General features: G+C 29.8%; 1 protein-coding gene across 5 annotated transcripts in view; it reads left to right on the forward strand.

Annotated features, from left to right (window-relative positions):
• LOC129960005 (short-chain dehydrogenase/reductase family 16C member 6-like) overlaps window positions 1–25,010 on the forward strand; it is a 67,931-nt gene that overhangs the window by 3,992 nt on the left and 38,929 nt on the right. For 2 of the 5 annotated variants that reach the window (XM_056072985.1, XM_056072990.1), the window contains exons 2-3: window positions 362–519; window positions 12,875–13,093. The gene's annotated coding sequence lies outside the window, so the exon portion shown is untranslated. The remainder of the gene's footprint in view (window positions 1–361; window positions 520–12,874; window positions 13,094–25,010) is intronic. The other 3 variants (XM_056072987.1, XM_056072991.1, XM_056072986.1) reach the window with 2 other exon arrangements.

Genomic DNA, 25,010 nt, shown 5'->3' on the forward strand with positions numbered 1-25,010 from the left:
TCTTTTGGTTTATACTCCTCAGCTCTTAAAAACAAAACAATGAATCGTTTGAAAAAATTAGTAAATATATTTTAAAAACAAACTTTTATTGATGGACTAAAAAGCAGAATAATTTTTATTTCAACATTTTAATGTTGAAATATATTATTTTCAAACTATGTAGGTGATCTCACAAGCATGGAATAAAAGGTTACTTTAATTAAAAGTTAACTAATAATTAAGTTTTGAAAATAAATAAAATATTGCATCTAGAATACATAAAGGAACGTACAAAATTTAAAATACCTATGTTCCGTAAGTAAGAGAAGATTGGATTATAAAATGCCATCTTTACAAAGAGAAAATATTGTTTTATTTTCAGGAACATGCAATTGTACAAATTTCAGAACTTAAGCGCATCAGGAAGCAAAGGAAAAATCGATTACAAAATTCTGTCTTTACAATCATGAAACAATTCGAGTAAAATAAGTGTTTGATTACAGATGAATATCTTAGAAACTGGATCATTTCAAGTAGAAGGTTTGTATTAGAATCATTTCTCTCATTTTCTTTTATTCAGAAATTCTCTTCAAGCAATAATCGTATTCCATTACGAATTCAGAAAGTCATAAATTTATAGACAGTTGGGGCCGCGGTGGCTGGTGGCCAGGTATTGACTCCGGAACCGGAGGGCTTCGGGTTCGAGACCTGATTCCACCGAAGAACCTTCGTGTAGGCGGGAATGGTGCAGGTTAAATCAGTTGGGACCAAACGTCCTCCGCCGCAGTGGTGTGTAAGTTCGGAGAGGGGGGTTCCAGCTCAGGCTTCGTCCTCGTCATCTGACCGCGGTTCAAAATTATGAGGTCCGTCCCAAAGTAGCCCTAGTGTTGCTTTAAAAAACGAGACGTTAATATATCTAAATTAAATTAAACTAAATTATAAGCAGATGAAAAGATATTTCTGTTATTACCATGATATTTATTAAATGAAATAATTTTTTCACCAATAAAAATACATCTGCAGAGCAATTAAATAATGAGTAGCTTAACAATCAAATCTCATTTTTATTCTTTGACTGAGATTCCATTCATTCATTTAAAGGTATTCGAATTCTATCGAAAAGAATGGTGAAAAGGCCTTTTCCTTTTGACCTCTAAATTTATTTTGTGGAAACATCTACGTGCTTCGTGATTCAGATTATTTCTAAATGAATCACTGCTGTTAAATTCCACGGTAGAAAAGATATTAAAAGTATTAAATCATATTACCATATGTTGCATTTTAATTCATTACATGCGAATCGTTCATGCTTTTTATTCAGAAATGTTACCTTTGACACATTGACTGCAGCGCTGCGAACATAATTGACATTTGATTGTCAGTTAATGTCAGATCATGACTGGTAAATGACGGCTATAAAAAAGCAGATTCCTCTCTGCTCTCACTTGGTAGAAAGAAAAAGATCGATTATCAATAAAATTATTAACCTATGAATTTTAAAATTAATTGCAAACTGTTCAAAGTTGTTAAAATGCATACTATATTAAATGTTAAATGCACTGAAAATTATCGTGTGTTTTCTTTTAATGTAAAGCATTACTAACACTTGACTGTCAATTTGTCGAAATTACAAAATAATAATAATAGTTTCCCATCATTCTTTTCTATTTAAAATTATACCTTTATCATATGCAGCACGCTGGTCAGCATGATATAGAGCCAACAGCTATCTATATGAGAACTCATTTCTTCCAATATTCAAATGAAAGGAAACGTCTATCGGTGAAATTTTTAATAATTGTAGTCAAAAGGCTTGCTGAAAGGCCTTTTAGCACTTTCACTTCCGCACGGTTCTCAAAACTTCTCTCTGCAGCCGGAACTTTTTATTAAATTGTTTATTAATATATAAAAATATAAAGCACAAAATTCATAATAAACTTGGTTACTTTTTATGAAATGATGCATTTAAATGAATGTAATTTTTGGAGGTTAGTTGCGAAATCATTAAAATATATTCTAATGCCAACATATTTTAATGATTTCGCAAATAAAATGTTATAATTCCCTGAAATATAACATTTTATTTTATTTTAAGGGAAACTAATAAACTCAATGCAAAATTCCGCATTCATTCAATATCTCTTTTTGATGAAAGGCAGCAGTAAAACAGTTCCCTCTAACGAAACGCCCTTTTGTACGATTTATACATCAAATTTATGGTTTTTCTCATTTGATGTGAAAAGCATACTTGATATCTATTGGTGACATACGAATGGCACCCAGTTAATGTCACCGGCAAATAACGATCGCCTTGCCTATGGCAAAACGTTTTATGTTCACCGGACATGAAAGCATTAACAACCTTATTGTTCTTGTCACAAGGTTTCTTTCAGTTCATTCGTCAAGAAAAGAAAGAAAAAAAAAGAGAGAGAGAGGTAGTTTCCATCCCCCCCCCATTTTGATAAACGATATCTCTGGCACATTGACCGCTTCGTAGACATGCTTGTTCAACACATAGTTGTCAGTTGAAGTTGGCACTTGACATGCGTATGACATACAGTTGCCGATCAACCTTTTAGGAAAACAAATTCATCTCTGTCTGTCCTCTTATGTTCAACATAAAACTAGTCCTCACTGGTAGTGTTATATTTATTAAATTTTATCTTTGGCACTCTTACCGCTTTTCAGGCAAGCATCACCAGTCCCTTGATAGTCAATCGATATCAGTACGTAATTTTTATATGATATATTGTAGTTAATCAACCATTTTATGAGAAAAGACAATTTTTTTCTGTCTTAAGTATATTCCAAAGAACGGAATAATCTATTGATTAAAACGTTATTTACAATGTTATAACTTCTCGCACTGTTCAAGTTTCTTTTGTAATACATTTTCATCCTTTTGTGTAATAAAATTATCTCAAATTCAATAACTACAACATCCTTTTCTTTAATCGCATTCTTTAGAAACCTGGCAATTGTTACTGATTATGAAACATTACGACAGACGTAGCAAATTTTCATCATGATCGAAGACAAAGTATTTACACAGATTTTCTTCATGTATTTACGTTTTCAACTACGCAATTTACATCTGTCGATTAGCATTTAACTTACGACAGTCGATAGAAATTGATTCTTTCCTGTGTCTTCCATATGAAATGACAGCTTTAAGACGTCTCTTTGCATGTTAGAGTATTAGATTAAATTGGAATTTCCATTCATTATTCATTATGACTTTGAGGAACATAAATTATTTATATTTTTTTATTCTTTTATTATGCTAATAGACAGATACATAATTTCCGCTACATTTGTTCTTTTTGACATTTTCACATCCAAAGCTAAGTTTCTTTAAAACTCATTTTCCAACGTATTGCTCATTTCCTCTTAAATATTATCATATTCATATATATATATATATATATATCTTATTATGAATATTATCATATTCATATATATATATATTATTATGAATATTATCATATTCATATATATATATATTATTATGAATATCATCATATTCATATATATGTATCTTAAATATTTAATAACCTAATCACGAAATTTACGATATAAATAGAGGTATTAATGGTAAAAAGTAAAACTTTGATTTTTAACATTTTACATTTAGCAATATAGTTGCTATGCAACTAGTTTATGAGTACGCAGTTTACTTAATTTTAATAAGAAAAATAAACGAAAATGGCCTTCCTGAAACTAAGAAAATATGTGCATAACATTGCGAGCCTTTCGTAAGAGCATGCTCAGATTTTTATTTTCAGAGATTTCAGATTTTGTTGAGAGTGCTCAAATTTCTGTTTTCAGAGCCCCGCATATGGCAATTGTGTGCTTCGTAGTATAGCAAAGAAAACCGCATGAAATTGGAGAACACACGTTACGAAAGAATTAATTAATGTGTAATATTTGTCGATAGACATTTTTTGCGATTAATCGCTGGGATGCGGTCAATACACAAGTACCAGAAAACCAAATGCGTATTTCGAATGCCTTTTTCTCCGCATACCGACAGACGGTCAATCCTTTGAATGATTTGGTTAAAAATATTATACATATTTATATTTTAGATGCTCAATCTATGAGCCAGATTTTGTCCATCTAGCTTTTTCGTTTGTTAGTTATTGTGTTACTTTGTATTCGAATAGCCGAACAGGCAGGCTTCCTCGGAATGGATTTTGTTCAAAAATTTATTTGAAATCTACAAATTTGGTATACAGACCATACATCAAATTTCAACCGTCTTTCTCAAAATGTAATTTAGCTAAGCTAACATGTTGTTAGCAGATAGTCAAACGAACAGATAGGCATAATTTCAAAAATGTGTTTTTCGAACTCGGGAGATCTGAAACGTTCATCAAAATCTCGAATTCGAATTTTTTGACGATTACAATATTTTTTCTTTGTATGAGAAAGTAAAAATGACGATTTCAAAAAATATTAGCAATTAAAAAAATAGGACAGCAATTTTCAACGAAAAGGATAAACATCAATTTTTTTTCTTCAAGTAATTAAGAATTTTACAATTAATCATATTCACCCTTAAAATATCTAAAACGGAAAGGACACTTCAAGACAAATAACCTGCTGAATAATCATGAATTAGCGGAATAATCATGAATTAGCGAATATCGAACGGCATTGATATGATGCTTAAATATTGTAATTAAGACATACTTGATAATGGCAATTAAAGTAGACACAATAAGAAGAAAAATGTTATTCCGAAAAAAATAAGAGCATATGAATTTTGTGATACTAAATATCAGTGTAAGTATCACTAAATTCTTTTAATATTATATTTTAAATAATAATACATAATATTAAATATCGCGTACCATTCTACAACGCAGTATCCCAAATGTTCATTTTCTGGTTTAAAATGGCACCGATCAATAAAAGGTATGTACAAAAAGGATATTTTTATATTCTAGTCACGAAATAGTATTATAATTTGTTAATTCAACCTGATGTGGACAAATGGTGTTAAGGCAGGTTACCAGCTCTAAGTTCAGGGTGACTAGGGCATTCTAGTTTGGGCCAGACTGAGAAGGTCTATCATATGGATATTTCATTATTTAAAGTCATTTTTTTCATATTTAATCCTTTTCTAATGATTTTTATAGATATTTTTTAATATCGAGAACTACAAGTACCACTTTTAGCGATTGTTGATGATAAAAATAATAAACAAAACACCCAAAAGTTATATTAATTATTATTTTATCAAAGTTATTTCCCAAATATCTTTAATAAAAGTCAATACCACTCAAAAACATTTGTTGCGGCAAGTAAAAAAATAGTGTTAACATGTTTTAACTTGCATCGAAAACTACCATGTTCAAAATAATGGCGGCACGAAAATTTGATGATTTTCTTCTAATCCAGTTTGTCTTTTGTTCTTTGTCTCTTCCACACAACTCTTAAATTAAATAGAAAATTGAGAAAATGTTTTACGAAATCCTATGTAATATCTAGGTATAACTGAAACTGAAGCAAAGGTCATTAATTGAGTAACCAAATAAATGATGATTAAAACCCACGAAACCTGTTCATTTCTTCTCTGATGAAAAGTTTCTTTTGGTTTACTTCTGTAAAGTACACCCTGAATGTTTTATCGAACAGTGAAAGTAATTCAGAATGGAAATCATAGTTCAATCTTGAACAGCTGTGTTTAACAGCTCTCTTATGAAATAAATTCAAATACGTTTTAAAAATCCCTTTAGCTAATTTACTATTCGCTTGCCGACGGACTTGTGCTCAACAATATTATTCTGACTTAAGACTCTTTTGTAAGATACAAGACACTCAATACATTTCAAAACCTTCAATACATTTCAGAAACAACAGCAATTTTATTCAAACCTTAAAATAGGAATATATTTAAATCACATTCCTGGTGTAAATAAGCAATTAAAATATATCTTAAAGTTAAAATGTCTCTATAGCGGCAAAAAACAGTGATGTTTGTGAAAAAGAAAATATTTGGGGAAGGCCCAACTGATGAAGCCTTAATAGGTTTAAAATGATGTACCTTATTTTTGGAGATGCATATCTCCACCTTATGCATGTCTTAACGCAATTGGATATATGAAAATTTCCCTGGGATTTCAATCCATTTAGAGTCATTCGATCAATCTTAAAAATTTGCATCAGTTCTTTAGTGAAATTAAAGCTTGTAAAAATAGTCTAAAATATGAAAACTAATATAATGCTGCAGCATTATATGATGTATAAAATGTATAAAAATGAAACAATGTTAGAAGATTCTTTGTAAAATGAAAAATAATTTTGTATGTTTAACAAGATATTAATAATACCTTAAAAGATTTTACTTCTCAGTTTTATATAGGTCCAAAGGTCCAGTTGTATATAGGTTAATTCCTTAAATGAATCCAAGTGAATAAAGGTTTGATTACAAGCCAAGCCTGAATTTTGATTCTAGGTTATTCAGACCTAGGTTATTATTACCTAGTTCACAAAGTACTCTACAAAATACTCATATGCAGAAAATCTAATACAATCACTCCTATTTTGACTTTATCTTCAAACTTACCACTAATGACTGTAGGTATTCTTTTGATGCTTAACGGGCCGCGGTGGCCTGGTGGTAAAGTCTTAGCTTCGGAACCGGAGGGTTTCAGGTTCGTGACCCGATTCCACCGAAGAACCGTCGTGTAAGGGGGTCTGTTGCACATTAAATCCGTCATGACCAAACGTCCTCCCACTGGTGTGGTGTGGAGTGGAGAGAGGGGTGCCAGCTCAGGTGTCGTCCTCGTCATTTGACCGCGGTTCAAAATTACGAGGTCCGTCCCAAAATGGCCTTAGTGTTGCTTCAAACGGGACGTTAATATAACCAAACCAAATCTTTTGATGCTTAAAAGATCCTTTTGAACGTGAAACTAGGTAGAGACTCTGGATAGAAGAACCCCGCCAGGCGTTTCCAGAACAAACTGGTAAAGGCATAAGAATGTCAAATCGATTCTAAAAATTAGACGGGGCACATTGATATTTCTTTCGGTGATCATTTAAAAGTAAATCAAACTTCATAAGATCAATTTTCACACATAAGATTTACTGAGGTTCATCCCAATATAAAGGTAAAGGTAATATTTATAAGCTAAGAAAAGATGAAATTCGTTTGAATATGAATTTTACTTGGATATAAAAGATTACCTCAAACATTTAGGATTCAACTTCATTAAATTGGCGAATATAGCATCATTTGGAACAAACAGCGACCAAAAATTAATTTCATAAAATTTATCCTCGTAAACTATTGCCATTATTATTTTTTTTATTTCTTTAAACAAATAATTACCTCATTTCGTTCAAGCATGAGTTCATATTTCTAAAACTTGATTAGATAACAATCCAAAATATTTTACATTGCCATCAATCTTAATTTTCCCGGGTTTTTTTTTAATTTTTTCATAAAATTTCCTTTATGAAAACTCTAAAGTATGTGAAAATAAAATCTAATCAAAGGCGAAGCTCATTATAATCTTTGATTCATTAAAAAATGTAGTGTTCTAAAGTTTCCTTAAAGCTTTATTATTTTATTTTTAATTAAAAAAATTGCCTCTGACTCCAAAATAGATCAGAAATATTTTAAATTTTGCTTGATATGACGTAAACATTTAATAACAAATATCCTCTGAGAATACAGACAAGCACAGTGCAAATCTCTATTACATTTCAAATGCAAATTGAGTCCTGTTACTCGTATAAAGGCTGAAAATAAGTACAGATATCAAAAAGAATTTTCACGCCTGAATAAAAAAATATTTGGAGTTTATTTTACCTGAAGTAAGTCTCTACTGTTTTTCCTTGGAATTATTCTGAGTTATTTCTAAACATAATCTTAGAAATACATACTCTTTTGTTTTAACAGATTGTAAATATACAAAGCAATGAAGTTATTATTAGCAAAGAGAATCTTAACAAAAAATTAGATACCATAGATTACCTCTCTTATTTTAAAGTTTATAAAAATAATGAGATATCATATCTTGAATGAGTAATCAATATTTGTTTAAATAAGTGGTATAAGTAACATATTAAAGTTTTGTTTTGTTTCAAAGTATATTTAATTTCCTTTATTATATCAAATAATTATTAAAAGTTCAAATTCTATATACTTTTCTTTATACTCCTATTTCAATATTGAATTTTAATTAAAAGTTTATCCTCTTTGATTAATATCCTCCTCTTAAAAGCAGTAAAGTTGATATTTGAATATATATAAATAAGTAAAAATTACCTTAAATTATTATTCTTTTGATTTAGAAAATCTATTGCTCTTCAAATGTTCTGCGACCTATTTATTATTCTGAAATGTCGAAAATGGCATTTTATCTGTATTATACTATTCGGAAAATCGCTTCTTTATTTTCCCACCAAAAACTATTTGCTTGTTCCTTTACTATATTATCAAGATACTAGATTAAAATTTGTGAGTGTACTCTTTAGATAATGATTGAACCCATGATCAGTATTGAAGATTATTCATCCTTCGTAGATAATGAGTAATCGATTAATCAACAATTTAGATTGCGAATGACTCGGATAATGAGTTATCGGTTAATCAATTTAGATTGTGAATGACTCGGACGACGAAAACATTCGAAAAAGTTTTTCATGTTCAGACAACAACCATTAAGGATGACGAAAATTTTATTGTACATTTAGCTCAGCGGGAGTTTTCTCTCTTTTACTTTTTGCATTTAAAATGCATTTTAGATGTCATTGTTTCTTCAGAATGGGTTTAAAATTTGACACAGATCTAAATTTATGGTGTTGAGACTACAAAAAAAAATCGTTTTTTTAAATCATTTAATGTGCACGAGAATATACAGATAGTCAAATGATCAATTCGTTGATGGATTTCGTTCTAAATTTGAAACATATCAACAATTCTGATGCTAAGATATGTTGTTATACGCACAATTTCATTCATCCAGCTCATTGTATTTTTGAATTAGAATGTTGATATATACAAGGACAGGCAGACTTCCCACAGTCGGATTTCGTCTAAAATTTGAAAGAAATCTACAATTTTGGTTGAATCCCTTCCTCCAAATTTCTTTCCTCTCTGGTGATGTACAGACACGGTCTCAAAAACGGTTTGTTAAACTTGGAGAGTTCAAAAATATGTAGATTCATCTAAATCTAGAGATTTAATTTTTCAAATATTGCAATCATTTTTCTTTGTGTACTTCGATTATGAGAAAGCGAAAAACTAAACCTAAAACTTTTTGGCAGCTGCATCCCCAAACATTTCTCACATACTTTCTAATAAAGGTATTATTTTCTTCACACATAAAATTGTGGATTTTTCACTCGAGACCGTGAACGTCACGTGTGTTCATTGCAATACATTATTTTCACACATGAGAGCTGTGTGCTTCGTAGTATAGTATAGAAAACCGATACTTGTGTGCCAATCGGAAGCAATATTAAAGGAAGATCGATCTTTGGCATGAATCTAGCTTGCGATCTATGGCGCGTTTTTTTAATCGTTGACTCGGGGTTAATACACAAATACCAGAAAATCAAATATGTATTTGGGTTCTTTTTTTCCCGACCGCTTCGAACCAAAATTTTGATGTATAATTACAGTTGTAATCGCAAGATTACCTACCTAAATTCAGTTATTTAAATCACTGCATTTTTGAGTATCTCGTTTACATGCATAAAAAGTACAGACCAACAGACAGCTATCCCTTTAACAGATTTTATTCAAAATTTAGTAAGAAGTGTTTGGTTGTTTAAATTGTGAAACAAATGTCATTTAACTAAACTATTACGTTTCTGAATTATCGGGTTAACTTGAATGCAAAAGTTAAGGGATTGACCGACAGACGGTCAATCCCTTGACAGATTTGATTCCAAGTTTGATAATATAAATTTACAATTCAGGTGATAAATTTGTTTACCAAATTTCATTTATCTAGCTCTTTACGTTGTGAAGTTATCGAGTCCGCTTGTCTTTGAAAATACATTACTTTGACATATTTCCTCTCAATGGAAATAAAAATCTACAAATTGACTGTTAAGTCCATATATCAAATTACATCTGACTAGCTCAAAGAATTCTTGAATTATTGTTTTCATAGAGAGACATAATTTTAAGAAATATGTTTGTTTTTTTAAATCAGAAAAGTAGGGATTCGTCAAAATCTCAAGTTCGAATTACGATATGGTACAAAAATGTAAATATGGTACACAAGTCGTGCCATCAAACATGAAAGTACAATGTCTCAGAAGATGGAATTTATAGTTGCTCATAGGCTCTAATGTAAATACTGATGAAAACGCATGTTTATTTTGAGCATATAACTAAAAATAATATAATAATTATACAATTATCAAAACACTTAATCAAATTCCCTCAAAAATTTATTATAAAACGAACAATTTGGTTGCGAATATGATATTTGATCTGATGATGTTAAATGATTGCCTAATGTGCTACCATAATCCCCTGAAGTATTCACAATTCAAAACGGGCCTTTATATTATATCATAATTCTATATTTATGATCTATGATGTTGAGATAATACGCAGCTCAATATACATAAAGTTATTCATAAAATTTCGATCGAAACATTTCAAATAAAAAATGATTAGTTATCAGAAAAGAGAAAAACTCAAATATGGCAGACGGTTTCAAAATTAAAAGTTGGGTAAAAAAAAAAAAGTTGCGCCCTTTATACCTAGGATAAATTTGACCAAATCTACAAAACGAAAAGCGATTTTAAAAAAAAGACCATTTGGATCATAAAATACTATAGCAACCCTGTCCTATCCCTTTTCTATCGATAAAGTGAATATGTTTCTAATCGGGACAAATCATAATTTGATAACAATTTAATCCTAATTTGATCCTGATTTAACTAATTACACTACTAATCCTAATTGAAAATCTTACCTATTAAATAAGCATATATTTTGTAAGAGGAGAAGAAATCCTATAAGATGACATCCTTTTCATCAGTATATCTGGATTTAAAGTCGAACTCAAGTGCCGAAACCTTGACAAAATGCTAAATCAAATTATCACCAAAAATCTAATAACGCCAATACCGTTATAGCAACCATATGTTATTTATCAAAAACTTCCTAGTTTCCTCAATTTTCAAAGGAATTACAATAATCTATATAAGTTTCTAATTAAAGAGAAATGTCTTTTCTTTGTAATATGTCACTGAAATCGACGCTTTTGATTTCAGCGATAATTCGATTTAGCATTTCTCCAAAGTTCCGACTCTTGTAGCTTGGCTTTAAATCCAGCTATCCGAATGAAAGTGGTGTCATCTTGCAATATTTTTCCTATTCCTTAAAAATATGTGCTTATTTTACGTGTATATCTGACAGACACTTTTTAAATTCTGTTTTATTTCCGACTGATAACGTATTTACTTTATCCGCTATAACTTACAAAAAATAGGATTATGTTGCCGTAGTGTTTTATGATCCACATGGCCTGTTCTATCATATTTTTCGTTTAGAAGATTGCCTTGAAACTCTTGTATGTGTCTGTAAAGCAAGATTTGAAGAAACAAGCTTTGAGTATTTTAATAATTTTTATTCTTCATAAATTCAAGGAAATAGTCCAATTTTAATCTTCTGCTAAGATTTCTTTACCCAAGCCATAACTATTACAAAGAACCGAACAGAATAGAAATTAGAAAATGGAAGTGAGAAAGTGTTTCGAACTTTCATAATTCTAGAAAGGAATTTGTCAGGAACTTATATAATTCTATAGAGGAAAGAAAAAAATTAGATGCATGGCGCAATGAACAAAACGATGTAATCTTTTTTTAAATGATAAATATTTCAAGTTTACCAAATTTGAAATTTAAAAATGCTTTGTTAAATAAGATTAATTACACAAAATATTAATTACACTTCCTTAAATGTAACTAAATCACGGGAATGAAATAAATTAAATTTTTCATATTCGTTTTGAGACTCGTATATAGTAGAAAGATTCGCGCTCGTATAATTTTGGTTAGAATCTAGAATGGTTAGAATAAATTCACATAAATTTTAAGAATTCTAAGGTGTCATCAGGTGATAGTCGTAATTAAATGAACTGAATAAACACAATCACTATTGTCTAAATAATGATTGATTAAGAAAATTAGAGGATAAATTTGTACATGATGGGATTATTAAGTATAAACTATTCGAGAAATATCTAACGTCATAGAAATAGCCCTGATCAGAGTTATTCCTGGTTTGCTTTTTGTGTGTTACATGTGTAGGTGTATAGCCACTTTCAAACCAGAAAGTTAATCTTTTAATTCTAAATTAATCGCAATTTGATACAGAAGAAATTACCGTCAAAAAGCCGACTTTTTCCTTACAGCTGTCAAATTTATCCTTAAAAAGATTTTAAATAACTTTTCCAAAAAGCATGCCAATCAGACATTTTCCTGATGGCAGTTTTAATTTGGAAAATTGAAGTATCTGTTTGAAGTATTTATCTTCCTGATTTTTTCTTTAACTATGTTTCGATGATTCATTTTCAAGGTTAGGCGTTTCATCAAGATCTTGGACTGCTGTATTAAAATTTTAATCACAATATCTTAGGGAAGTTTGTTAAACAAAAGAATCACAAACAAAAGATGTAGCCGAGGGGAATTACTTCACTTTTTTTCATTGTAAAATTGTACTAAGCAGAAATTCATTTAATGACACATATTTGTAATTAAAGGCTCTTTCTTCACTGGCAGTTTTGATAAAAATTAAAAAACAATTTTGTAAGTGATTGTTCATGTAATGCATAATTTTTTTTTTATTAAGAATGCATATAATATTTGAAATTTTTATCGATAAAGCATAATTTTTATTCACTTTATTTTTCAGACTATAGCATCTTTGAATGATTTATCATCGGCATGTAAGCTGGAGAAGCGACAATTCGGTAGCTATATGACGAAGGGGAGCGACGGTTAAGAGGTTAAAACATGGTAGGCAGAATACATGGAATTCAGTGTAGCATTCTGCCCCAAAAGTACGAAGAAAACTTAAGAAGCTAGCTACCATAGAACCCACCAGCTAGTTGGTCCTACTCAGGATTTATCGGCAAGTTCCAGTCATAGATTTTTATCGACCCGTATTTAATATCTATAGTGTAAACACCTATCAACTTATGAGCCAAATCCAATGAGGGGTTGACCGTCTGTTTATCTATACTTTATACTCAATATATGCTTTACACGCAGTTGATCTATACACACAATGACTTAAATACATTAAATTTGGTATGAGACTTTGTGACTACAAGTGTAATTTGGTACCAAATGTTTGTTTCAATCAGTTGGAAAAACGCCTCTAAATCACAGATTCGATTTTCGGATACTATTAAGTACATGCCAAGGTTTAAAAGCCCCAAAAAACTTACAGAGGATACACGATAGATTCAGTAAAAATACTAAATTCATCCCAAAGGTTGATATTTCTACTCCAGTTCCAAGCATGACGTTTCCTGGAATAACCCCTTTATTAGAGTGTATGAGAGAAAGTTTGGTGAGACCGCTCCTGCTGGCTTTGTAATAAATCAGCATAATGAAACATTTGTAAAAAGCAATTAAAAATTATAGTAAAGTTATGCTCTAAAATTTAAAGTAGGGGAGCTGGGGCTAGTTCTAGCACTCATTTTAATTAGAGACTTTAAACATTTTTAATTGGAATTTTTACTAAATATAATTCTTATGACAAAATTTATTATATCAGCACAGTTAATGTTCAACTGAAATGGGTATTGTGAGGTTGCGAACTTGTGCTTCGTTTCAGTTATTTAATAACAAAGAATACTTTGTAAATTTTGATTTAAGGTAAATTATTTAACCTTTTTAAAACTATTTTTACTTATTTATTTTGCCCCTGTATTAAGTTTTTAAAAAAACAATTTTGTTTCATATTTTTTTATTAATCAACAAAAATGTCCGAATATATGTGATGGGGCAACTTGTAACAAATGACAACTTTGCGAAATTTATTATGGTTTGTGTTTGACAAATACTAGTAGATTCACTCAAGGATCTAATCTCTACCCTTGGATTCACCTTGGAAAGAGTCTAACAAAGGTTCACTTAATAATTTTTAAATCGTCTCCGTTCCAAACTCACCCACCTAAAAAAAGAAGCAATAGTAAAAGAACATGATGACACAATTAATAAGAAACGAAAGCAGGAAAAAGGGATAAGGGAAAATGCAAGGTTTGAGAAAAGGAATTCCAAAAGAGAAAAGAATGGAAAGGAAAATTTTAAACTAACATGCAGATTTTGAAAAACTGTTTTGTCCTCGCTTGCAGAGATTTGTGTAGCAACTCTGAAGATATATTAAAAAACATTAAACTAACATTCCATTTTGAACCAAGGTTAGGGTTATTTTGGGATAAATCATGTAAATTTGAGCAGTGTTTTTAGATGACAAGGATAGGACCCGAACTTGCACACCCTCTTTAAGCCTTCGCGCCACACCAGCGAGCATTCATTTGGCCATGACATATTCAATTTCTTTAATCTATGATTAAGCGCTCGTTTCTTTAATCTGGAGCTTATTGCGAAAATATTGAAGCTGCAAACATATGTGTGTATAGTATTATTAAATCAGCCGCCTTCAGTGACTAGCTGATACTCCCATTTAATTAGTCATAAAATTTCAAAATTGTTTACAGTTGTCATTATTCTTATGTATTATACTGATTTGAAATTAAGGCTATCTATGAAGAAATGAAGAAATTTTCAAATGACACTTCCAAACATAATTTTTTTTTAAAAATGTGAATTATTTAGATGAAACAATCTATCCTAAAATTAAAAATCAGCGGGAATGGTCTCCGTAAAACTTTCTCGTGTACTCTCCATTAAGGGTATTTTTCCTCTCCCCTCGCATTAAGTTCAGGACCTTGGGTAAAGCAGCGAATAGTTACGGAATATAGATCTTTGGCGTAAATCTAGCATTTTAACTTAATCTATTGTGCGAATATGTATTATGAAAACCTTTTTCCCTACCGAATGAAATCGAAATTAGGACACAAAATTGTTTCAAAATTCGATGGAAATCTACAAATTTGTTCGTAAGTCTATATACCAAATTTTATCCGTCCAGCTCAAAGCACTTTGGAATTATCGTGTTCATAGATGATGGACAGACATACTGCCAGAAATGCGCTTTTCGAACTCGGAGAAGTTTGAAACGTTGAAATTCCACAAAATCTCAAATTCGATATTTTTTTACAATACTTTCTTTTTGTATATTTCATTTTCGAAAAAGTAAAATTGAAATTCTGATGCATCAAGAATCAATAACAGGCTATCTCTTCTCAAATATCGATTTAAATTTCTAGTTAAATGATTTGGAAAGCATTTTAATTTCAAGTAAAATGAATATAAAAATAATAACAGATGACTGAATTTTTTTTAAGAAATGTGATAATCCTTATTTCTCATAAAAAAATATTAGACAGTATTTAAAAGATAATTATTTGCAATCATAAAACGTTTATATATTTATAAACTATGCGTCCAAGAAACTACTTATGTTCCATTTTAATTCATAATTTTATAATTTATGTACTTCTGAATCTGTTGACAGATGGGTTGGATTTAAAAATTTCAAACAAAACAAAATATTTTATATAAAATCTCGCAAAAAACTGCATGTTGAAACACTTTTTTCTGGTACTACGAATCGCCCTTCATCTCTTCCCTTTCTCCTCTGCATGCTTTTACATGGTTCTTTAGTCTTACAGGAAGAGCAAGTAAAACTTCCTTCATGAACGACCTTGGCCGTAGATCATAGTAATTAAAAAGTAGACTAAGCATCATACAATATTTAAGCTATTATCATTAGAAGGATAAATATTTGTACTTTAAAATAGTATAAAAATCATTTTTATGTAATAATTCTTTCCGAAATTACAGCCAAAAACATTAAAATTTGACATTTTGTTTTAAATAAGTACAATTTGAATCAAATTTTTAAAAAAGAGAGACCCTGAGATGCACTTTCCATCCTCCAAAGAATATATGAGCTGTATTTTACAACTAAACTCAATAATCTGTTCTGTAAATCGCTAACAGATGTACATTCATCTTTATTAGCATTAGAGATATATTTCGAAACACTAAAAAACAGTCCTTGTGGTCTTTTTATTTCGATACTAGTTTCAAATTTATAAAATCTACACGCCATTGTTGATTTGTTTGCAGGTGTTAACATGAATGAGTCAAACTCGTGTTTAAAATTATTCATTCCTTGAACAATAAATATGTATTTGCATACAATAGAAATTAAAATATGGCCTTCTGTGCGCGCTCTACACGGAAATCTTTGGACTAAAAGTTAACAAATTTAGCATAAACATTGTTTAGGGGAAATAAATATGCAACACTGAACAAGCTTTTTTTAAAATAATTTAATATAATTGTAATAATTATAATATTTTATAATTTAATAATTTAATAATTTTGAAATAATAGAAGAAATTAGGTCGCCTCCCCTCGATAGCCTACAGAAATGTTATCGCACCAAAAATGTTACTCAACCTTAAAATTCAAAACATTATTTTTTTTTCAATGATACTAATTTTAGTTAACGCATAATTAAAAAAAAAAAAAATGTTTGCATCCGTATTTTGTAACAATACTTTTCATTTATCTGTAATCTATTTTAATTATCTATTTCTATGTTAATTTTATCTACAAATATATTATCGCCGGTTTTCTCCTATTATTCAAAGCTAAGGAATAAAGATTCTGTTTATGTTTTTATATTATTTTGGTAATGTCATTATGAATTTTACTTTATTTATTTCATCTTTATTTATATCATTATTTGAATCTGTAAAGCAACATACCCTAAAATATGATGTGTATTAGGAAATATAATTGGTGCGCTGAATGATAGCACGTACTATTGTTCAATTATTTGTCAGCGTATTTTAATTCATTTGTTATAATATACTGTTAGACGTCCTCAATATATATTTTGGATGTTCAGAATGCTTTGGATGTTGGAATAGGATTTTTTTCAAATTCGAATTAAAATTTTAATTAATTAAAAATTTAGCTGAATTTTGCAATTTTTCCACAATAACTTCCGAAAATATTACTATACAAATATGAATTTTACACCCTTCCGAAATTTAAAAATTGTCTTTTTGAGGGAACCAATTTTATAATTGTACAAATTTTTCCTGGATTTTGGCAATTATTTATTTATTTATTTTTTTGCCTAATTTCCAACAATAGATTACATTATTGCCCCGTTTTCATTGTTTCAGCAAATATTTGATCGCGTGATTTTCTTTCACTGTTGAAAGCTAAAAAAAAGAAAGTCTTTGTATAATATCTGTGTAGTTTTTAAGGTAAAAAAAGTGAAGTTACAATGCCGCGAAAATTAGATGTCATATGAACTTCATGTTGATGCTTTTAGTATCGCCTTGATGTCATAGAGCCGGTCTCCATTAGAAAGGTGCATGTGCACAATAAACAAAGAATATTCAAGACAATAAAAATAACATGGCTTTAATTGGTGATTTGAAGGAATCATGGATATATATTTAAACTATTTAACTGAAATTAAATATAACCAATATCCCAAGCGAACAGCTGGTCGCCAAAGGCGTCTTATTAAGCTATCTTCAAATCTCTCTATCTTACTATGACACCAACTACGTAAGAAAACAGTATTACATTACATTATTAATTTGTGTTCTGTGTAAAGAAAGTAGTAGTTAAAATTATAATTTATTTCTGTCTCAATATGCTATTAATATATCATTTAACTGTAACTCGATTGAATTGGAACTAAGACACTGAATAATTTTCTGTGAGCACTTGTTAAAACTCTTAGATGTACATAAACAAATGATTTCATTCAATAGTAATGAGATTGATCGTAGCTTTTCACAAATTATGTTGAGTTGACTTAGTGAAATGGTGCATTTGATAGTGCTGTTAAATACAGTTTAAGTAAGTAGTCTAAATGATTCGAAAAAATTGTAGGCAGTGTAAAATAAACAAAATCGCCATTTTCTAAAAAATATCCTTTAAAAATTTATAAACAAAACTATGACAATTTTATTTCAGACATACTTGTACGCATCCAAAGAACCACATACGGTTCGCAAGTCTCAATATGCTATTAATATATCATTTAACTGTAACTCGATTGAATTGGAACTAAGACATTGCATAATTTTCTGTGAGCACTTGTTAAAACTCTTAGATGTACATAAACAAATGATTTCATTCAATAGTAATGAGATTGATCGTAGCTTTTCACAAATTATGTTGAGTTGACTTAGTGAAATGGTGCATTTGATAGTGCTGTTAAATACAGTTTAAGTAAGTAGTCTAAATGATTCGAAAAAATTGTAGGCAGTGTAAAATAAACAAAATCGCCATTTTCTAAAAAATATCCTTTAAAAATTTATAAACAAAACTATGACAATTTTATTTCAGACATACTTGTACGCATCCAAAGAACCACATACGGTTCGCAAGTCTCAATATGCTATTAATATATCATTTAACTGTAACTCGATTGAATTGGAACTAAGACACTGCATAATTTTCTGTGAGCACTTGTTAAAACTCTTAGATGTACATAAACAAATGATTTCATTCAATAGTAATGAGATTGATCGTAGCTTTTCACAAATTATGTTGAGTTGACTTAGTGAAATGGTGCATTTGATAGTGCTGTTAAATACAGTTTAAGTAAGTAGTCTAAATGATTCGAAAAAATTGTAGGCAGTGTAAAATAAACAAAATCGCCATTTTCTAAAAAATATCCTTTAAAAATTTATAAACAAAACTATGACAATTTTATTTCAGACATACTTGTACGCATCCAAAGAACCACATACGGTTCGCAAGTCTCAATATGCAATTAATATATCATTTAACTGTAACTCGATTGAATTGGAACTAAGACACTGCATAATTTTCTGTGAGCACTTGTTAAAACTCTTAGATGTACATAAACAAATGATTTCATTCAATAGTAATGAGATTGATCGTAGCTTTTCACAAATTATGTTGAGTTGACTTAGTGAAATGGTGCATTTGATAGTGCTGTTAAATACAGTTTAAGTAAGTAGTCTAAATGATTCGAAAAAATTGTAGGCAGTGTAAAATAAACAAAATCGCCATTTTCTAAAAAATATCCTTTAAAAATTTATAAACAAAACTATGACAATTTTATTTCAGACATACTTGTACGCATCCAAAGAACCACATACGGTTCGCAAGTCTCAATATGCTATTAATATATCATTTAACTGTAACTCGATTGAATTGGAACTAAGACACTGCATAATTTTCTGTCAGCACTTGTTAAAACTCTTAGATGTACATAAACAAATGATTTCATTCAATAGTAATGAGATTGATCGTAGCTTTTCACAAATTATGTTGAGTTGACTTAGTGAAATGGTGCATTTGATAGTGCTGTTAAATACAGTTTAAGTAAGTAGTCTAAATGATTCGAAAAAATTGTAGGCAGTGTAAAATAAACAAAATCGCCATTTTCTAAAAAATATCCTTTAAAAATTTATAAACAAAACTATGACAATTTTATTTCAGACATACTTGTACGCATCCAAAGAACCACATACGGTTCGCAAGTCTCAATATGCAATTAATATATCATTTAACTGTAACTCGATTGAATTGGAACTAAGACACTGCATAATTTTCTGTGAGCACTTGTTAAAACTCTTAGATGTACATAAACAAATGATTTCATTCAATAGTAATGAGATTGATCGTAGCTTTTCACAAATTATGTTGAGTTGACTTAGTGAAATGGTGCATTTGATAGTGCTGTTAAATACAGTTTAAGTAAGTAGTCTAAATGATTCGAAAAAATTGTAGGCAGTGTAAAGTAAACAAAATCGCCATTTTCTAAAAAATATCCTTTAAAAATTTATAAACAAAACTATGACAATTTTATTTCAGACATACTTGTACGCATCCAAAGAACCACATACGGTTCGCAAGTCTCAATATGCTATTAATATATCATTTAACTGTAACTCGATTGAATTGGAACTAAGACACTGAATAATTTTCCAGAAATATGGCAAAATATCTATTTATCTAGCATATATGCATTTGCTTTTTAATAATATATATATATCACTCGAATTCCACCTTCACTTTAATTTGCGCGAGTTTTTATTTTCCCGCAGTGTGCCGAACAAAATCGACTGTTTCGGGAGATTCCTTTCTGAAATTATGTAGTTCAAAATGCTTTGTCATGCTCTCTTCTTACTGCTTTCTGCTTTTCTAGTCGATTTGCTGCACTCGAATGGCGTTAACAAAGAAATCTTGATAAAAATAATTGGACTTAATATAAAGGATAAAAATTTGGATATTGCTATGATAATATCAGTCTGATTTTAACCATTGAGGTTTCTTTAGCATAAAGTTAGCATATATTATGTATCACAATGCATTCTTTCTTATCAGTGGTAAAATAATTCCCTATATCTTATTGGTCTAACATTCCTATTCTCATTGATTTCTAAACAAGAATCCTTTCCCATGTCAAATTTTCGATCATATCATTTTTTTTTCTAAAGGCAGACAATCCTAGCAGCACAGGTTCTGAAAAACAAGCAAAATAAACCCAATTTTTAACATCCTTCTTAGAATCCTTTTAAGAAAGATATTCAGGCATCGGTGATGTGACCTTTAATTAACCAACTTCACCATTTTATAATTCACTGGCTGTAGTATAAAATTTCGCGTATGGAAAATTAGCACATTGAACTGAAATCTAACTGCACGCAGTAGTACTCTGTGTTATGATGTCATATCGTGTCTATTCTCCGTTCTGTACTCATAGTAAAGTTGATCGTTAAACTCATAATAAAGTTAATCGATACTAAGGACATAATTGAATATTTTTGGCCCTTGTCATCATTAACGATTTAGAAAGTGTAAATGACGCCGAGGGACGGCATTAGGTCGCCTCTTTATGACATTTCACTTGAATAAATGATATAAAAGTGGGGGTTTTTTTCTTTGATCACCATTGAGACCCCTGAAACTGGCTCTCGGGTCATCTATATTAACTACACAATCGGTCGTTAGGTCACTGCAAAATGCTTTGCGAATACTAAAAGTATCTTTTTGAACTGCAATTTATTTAAATTCCTAATTGGATCTCACATTTCATATCGGACGTTTTTTTTGTCGTGTTTCTCCATATAAGAAAGGACGGAACCTCTGAAATATCCAAGAGATAACAAATGACTTTTTTTATTTTAAATTAATTGCTGCTTTGATTTAAATACATATTTAAATTTAAAATTCTGTAATTCAAGGTACAAATTTGAGTCGCCATTTCAGCACAAGGGGTTAAATCAACAAGGAGCATTTGACGAATATCACGTGAACATGAAATGCTTCAACTATAAATTTTCTGCATATTTAGCGAGTATTTATTTCTTATTTGTTAGCTATTATGGCGGGAAATAAAATTTGCACAAAAAGCTTCGAATTCCTTAAACACCTTGTTCTATAAATGCTTATTTTCTAAAAAAAAAAGGAAGTACGCATAAAAAACGAATACATATTGTAATCGTTCAAAAAATTCTAACTTTAGATATTGACCAAATAAATCACACTTTTGATCTACCTCATTCCAAAAACATTTTAAAAATCCTCTTGGAAAGATTCTTGTTTTTGGATACTAAAATTTGCAAACGCAACGGTCAAGAAGAATGTAATTTGGCCTGCAATTTTACTCCCAGAATTGTAGATATTTTTTTCAAATCATGAATGGCAAATCTGTCTGTCCAACAAAGTGATAATAAAAATTCTTCAGAAGAAAAATGAACTAGTCTGATAAATTTTTACTTTATTTCTAGAATTATAGATCAGCATCAAATTTTGGACTAAATTCAAAATTATAGGCAGATCTCAACGAATCTGATTAATGTGATTTACTGCCTATTAGTCTTTCTATTCGTGCGCATGTGAATGCGGCAACTCAAAGTTGCAGCAACCTAGAAAAATTTGTATGTTGATATTCAAATTTGAGCATCAACATCAGATTTTAATAAAAATTTGTCAAAGTAAAGAGGTCCGAAATGTATACTCTGTTTTTCTCACTATCCAACTGTATCTATTTTCATCAAATGTATCTATTTTCCCACTATCCAACGACTGTAGGCGCAAAAGGCGCCATGAGCAATGTGTTGGAGGGGAAAACATTCCCCCAATGGTTTGTAATTGAAAAAAATAATATAAAAAAAATTCAATTTCATTCCTACTTAGTTCAGCAAAGAAAAAATTTATTTTAGTTACTTTTTATTCAATAATTATCAAAAAAATTATTAAGTATAAAAAAATTGATTTTCGCAAGAATTGAACTCATATTTTTCACCTTCACGTGAAAAATACTGAAATCCTTGTCTTTTACCGATTGAGCTATTGCCTGTGGATTTCAATTTTCATTGCAAACTGCTTAAATTTTATTTAAAGTATTAAAAATTAATTAAATTTAATAATTAATGAATTAATATTTGAAAAAACTGTATTAACATCGTGTCATCCACTATAAGTTTAAAAAATGTATTTGAACTTGAGTGGATGAATAAAAAGTATTTTATTAACGATTGAAAATTTGAACAAGATATATAAATATATATAGGGAAAGTGTGAACTAATAGTAGAAATTGAAAAAGCAGAAATATGTCGGTTAAAATACCATTCTTGTTTAAAATTAAAAAAAAGAAAGAAAGAAACTGTCTTCTGAATAATTTATCCTATGAATGTAGTTGAATTAATTGTTCTTAGCATTGAATTTATTTGAATTAATTACCCTTTTAATTTAATTAACTTCCTTTTTTATTAATTACCATTTGAACTAAATTATTATTGTTGTTTGCGACACAATTTAACTGTCAGATGACTCCTTTAATACTACTAATATATATATTTCATTATTCTTTTCAGTATTTTTCAAATATTTCACACGATTTCAGAATAATTATCTTTTATAGGCTACAACTTTTTTGAATAATAAAAAAAGCAGTAAAAAACCGAGGAAAGACTGAAACAGGGAACTTAAATCTATTGTAAAGGAAACAAGGATATTCCTTTTATCAAAAAGTCATTTGTAAAGACTAGTGGACAAGGAATTAATGGTCGGCTTCTCATTTTCGACATGGAAACAAACAATATGATAAGTATTAACAATACTACTGAGAAGAATTGAGATTCAAAGATTTTTGTATGATAATTACCTATAGTTTTCTTCGTTCCAAAAGTATAGCATTTCGAAAACTATGAGGTCGTTTCATTAATTAGCATTTTCTTTCTCTTTTTTTTAATAATTTCCAAGTAATAGAAGACGGAAACTAGTAAAAAGAATCACAGCATTAAATGCTAATTTTCTACTATTTAATACTTGGCTATTGTTGTTGAATGCAGTACATTCTTTCAATAAAAACATTTCTGATGAAATCGCACATAATCACAGCAATTTATCTTGATTCAAAAATTTAACTGCGAATTGGTTGCTTTCTTCAAAATTTTACTTCAAAAAGTTGTCTCATAACCCCCAAATGTGCGTTCTTTTCCTTCGATCATCATAGTTTTTTTCATATACTATGATTTCTTGGAACTAGGAAACGACAACTTTTTTTTTTTTTGCAAAATTTCCCAAAAGAAAGATTTCAGTCTAACCCTTCTTTTTCTGTCTTGACCTAGTATCCCATCTAGAACTGATTTCTTAATACTATTAATAATAAAAATGTAATCTAGGCTCTTATAATTAACTTGTTTAAATTTAGTTATATTAATATCAATAGTTTGTAGTAATACAAGAATAATTTTTCGATGGATTTCGTGATCTCGAACTGTGGTCATAAAACAAGAAGGCGTCAATACCGACACTTCTCCAGATTTCCACACCAAACCAGCCCTGGATTGTCGGTGTAAGAATCAACCTGCATGAGGCACACATGCACAGCTTGTATTTGGGGAAATGGAACTAGTTTTTAAGCTATAAATTTTCATACCTGAAATCAAAGCCTTACTATCAAGCCACCAATCCCAGAATATTGGCGATGAATTTCCAAAATTTCAATAGAATTGAAGTGGTGGCTTAATGTTAGACTTTGGTTGGAGAACCAGCTGCACTAAAGGTCTTCCAAGTACTCGGACTTGGGGTGCCTTATGTACATCAGGGTCAAATAAATATCCCCCCACTACTTTATTTTCTTTCCCCTCCTTTTTTTGGGGCGGGGAGAGGAGAAAGGAAATATTATTCTGCTGTAATCATTATTTGCCCAAGATTCAAAATTACAAAATCCAACGACAAATACTCCTCGTGTCATTTTAAAATGGAACTTTAGTAGAATTTAAAATCAATAAAAGGATAATAACAGAAATGATGAAAAAATTTAAGCTACGAACTTATATTATTATTTGAACTACGAACTTATAAGAACTACGAATAATATTGTCATTTAATTAAAATGACAGCGTTTAAAATGTTGATTACACATAGAATAATTTAGCGTGAATATAAATCTATAAATTAAAGACTACCCAATGTATTCTTCAATATTATTAGGTAATACTGAAATAGATCCGACAAAAGAGGTAGTCAAACTACCAAAGAGAAAATAAGTAAAATTTCAGAGTAGCCATAAGGGGCAGTCTGCATTTCTAAGACTTCTTCTCAAACTATGCGACTTTTAACAACCAAACAAATACTTAAGCGTGAAAGTTTTGAATCCCAAATCCTACAAATATTTCCTTAAAAAAGGAATAATAAATTTCAGATCAAAATGCAACTAAAAACTATTAAAAAATCATACTTTAAAATATCAGAAAAGGTGTAATCAATCTGTTTATGACTCTTCGAATAATTTGATCAAATTATTTTTAACCAACAACGAATAAAAATAATGCACAATATAACATTAAGCTAACTACTTTCTAATTCTTTTTCTAAATTCTTTTGC

This window comes from Argiope bruennichi, chromosome X2 (assembly GCF_947563725.1).
Source record: "Argiope bruennichi chromosome X2, qqArgBrue1.1, whole genome shotgun sequence".
Classification (NCBI taxonomy): Eukaryota; Metazoa; Arthropoda; class Arachnida; order Araneae; family Araneidae; genus Argiope; species Argiope bruennichi.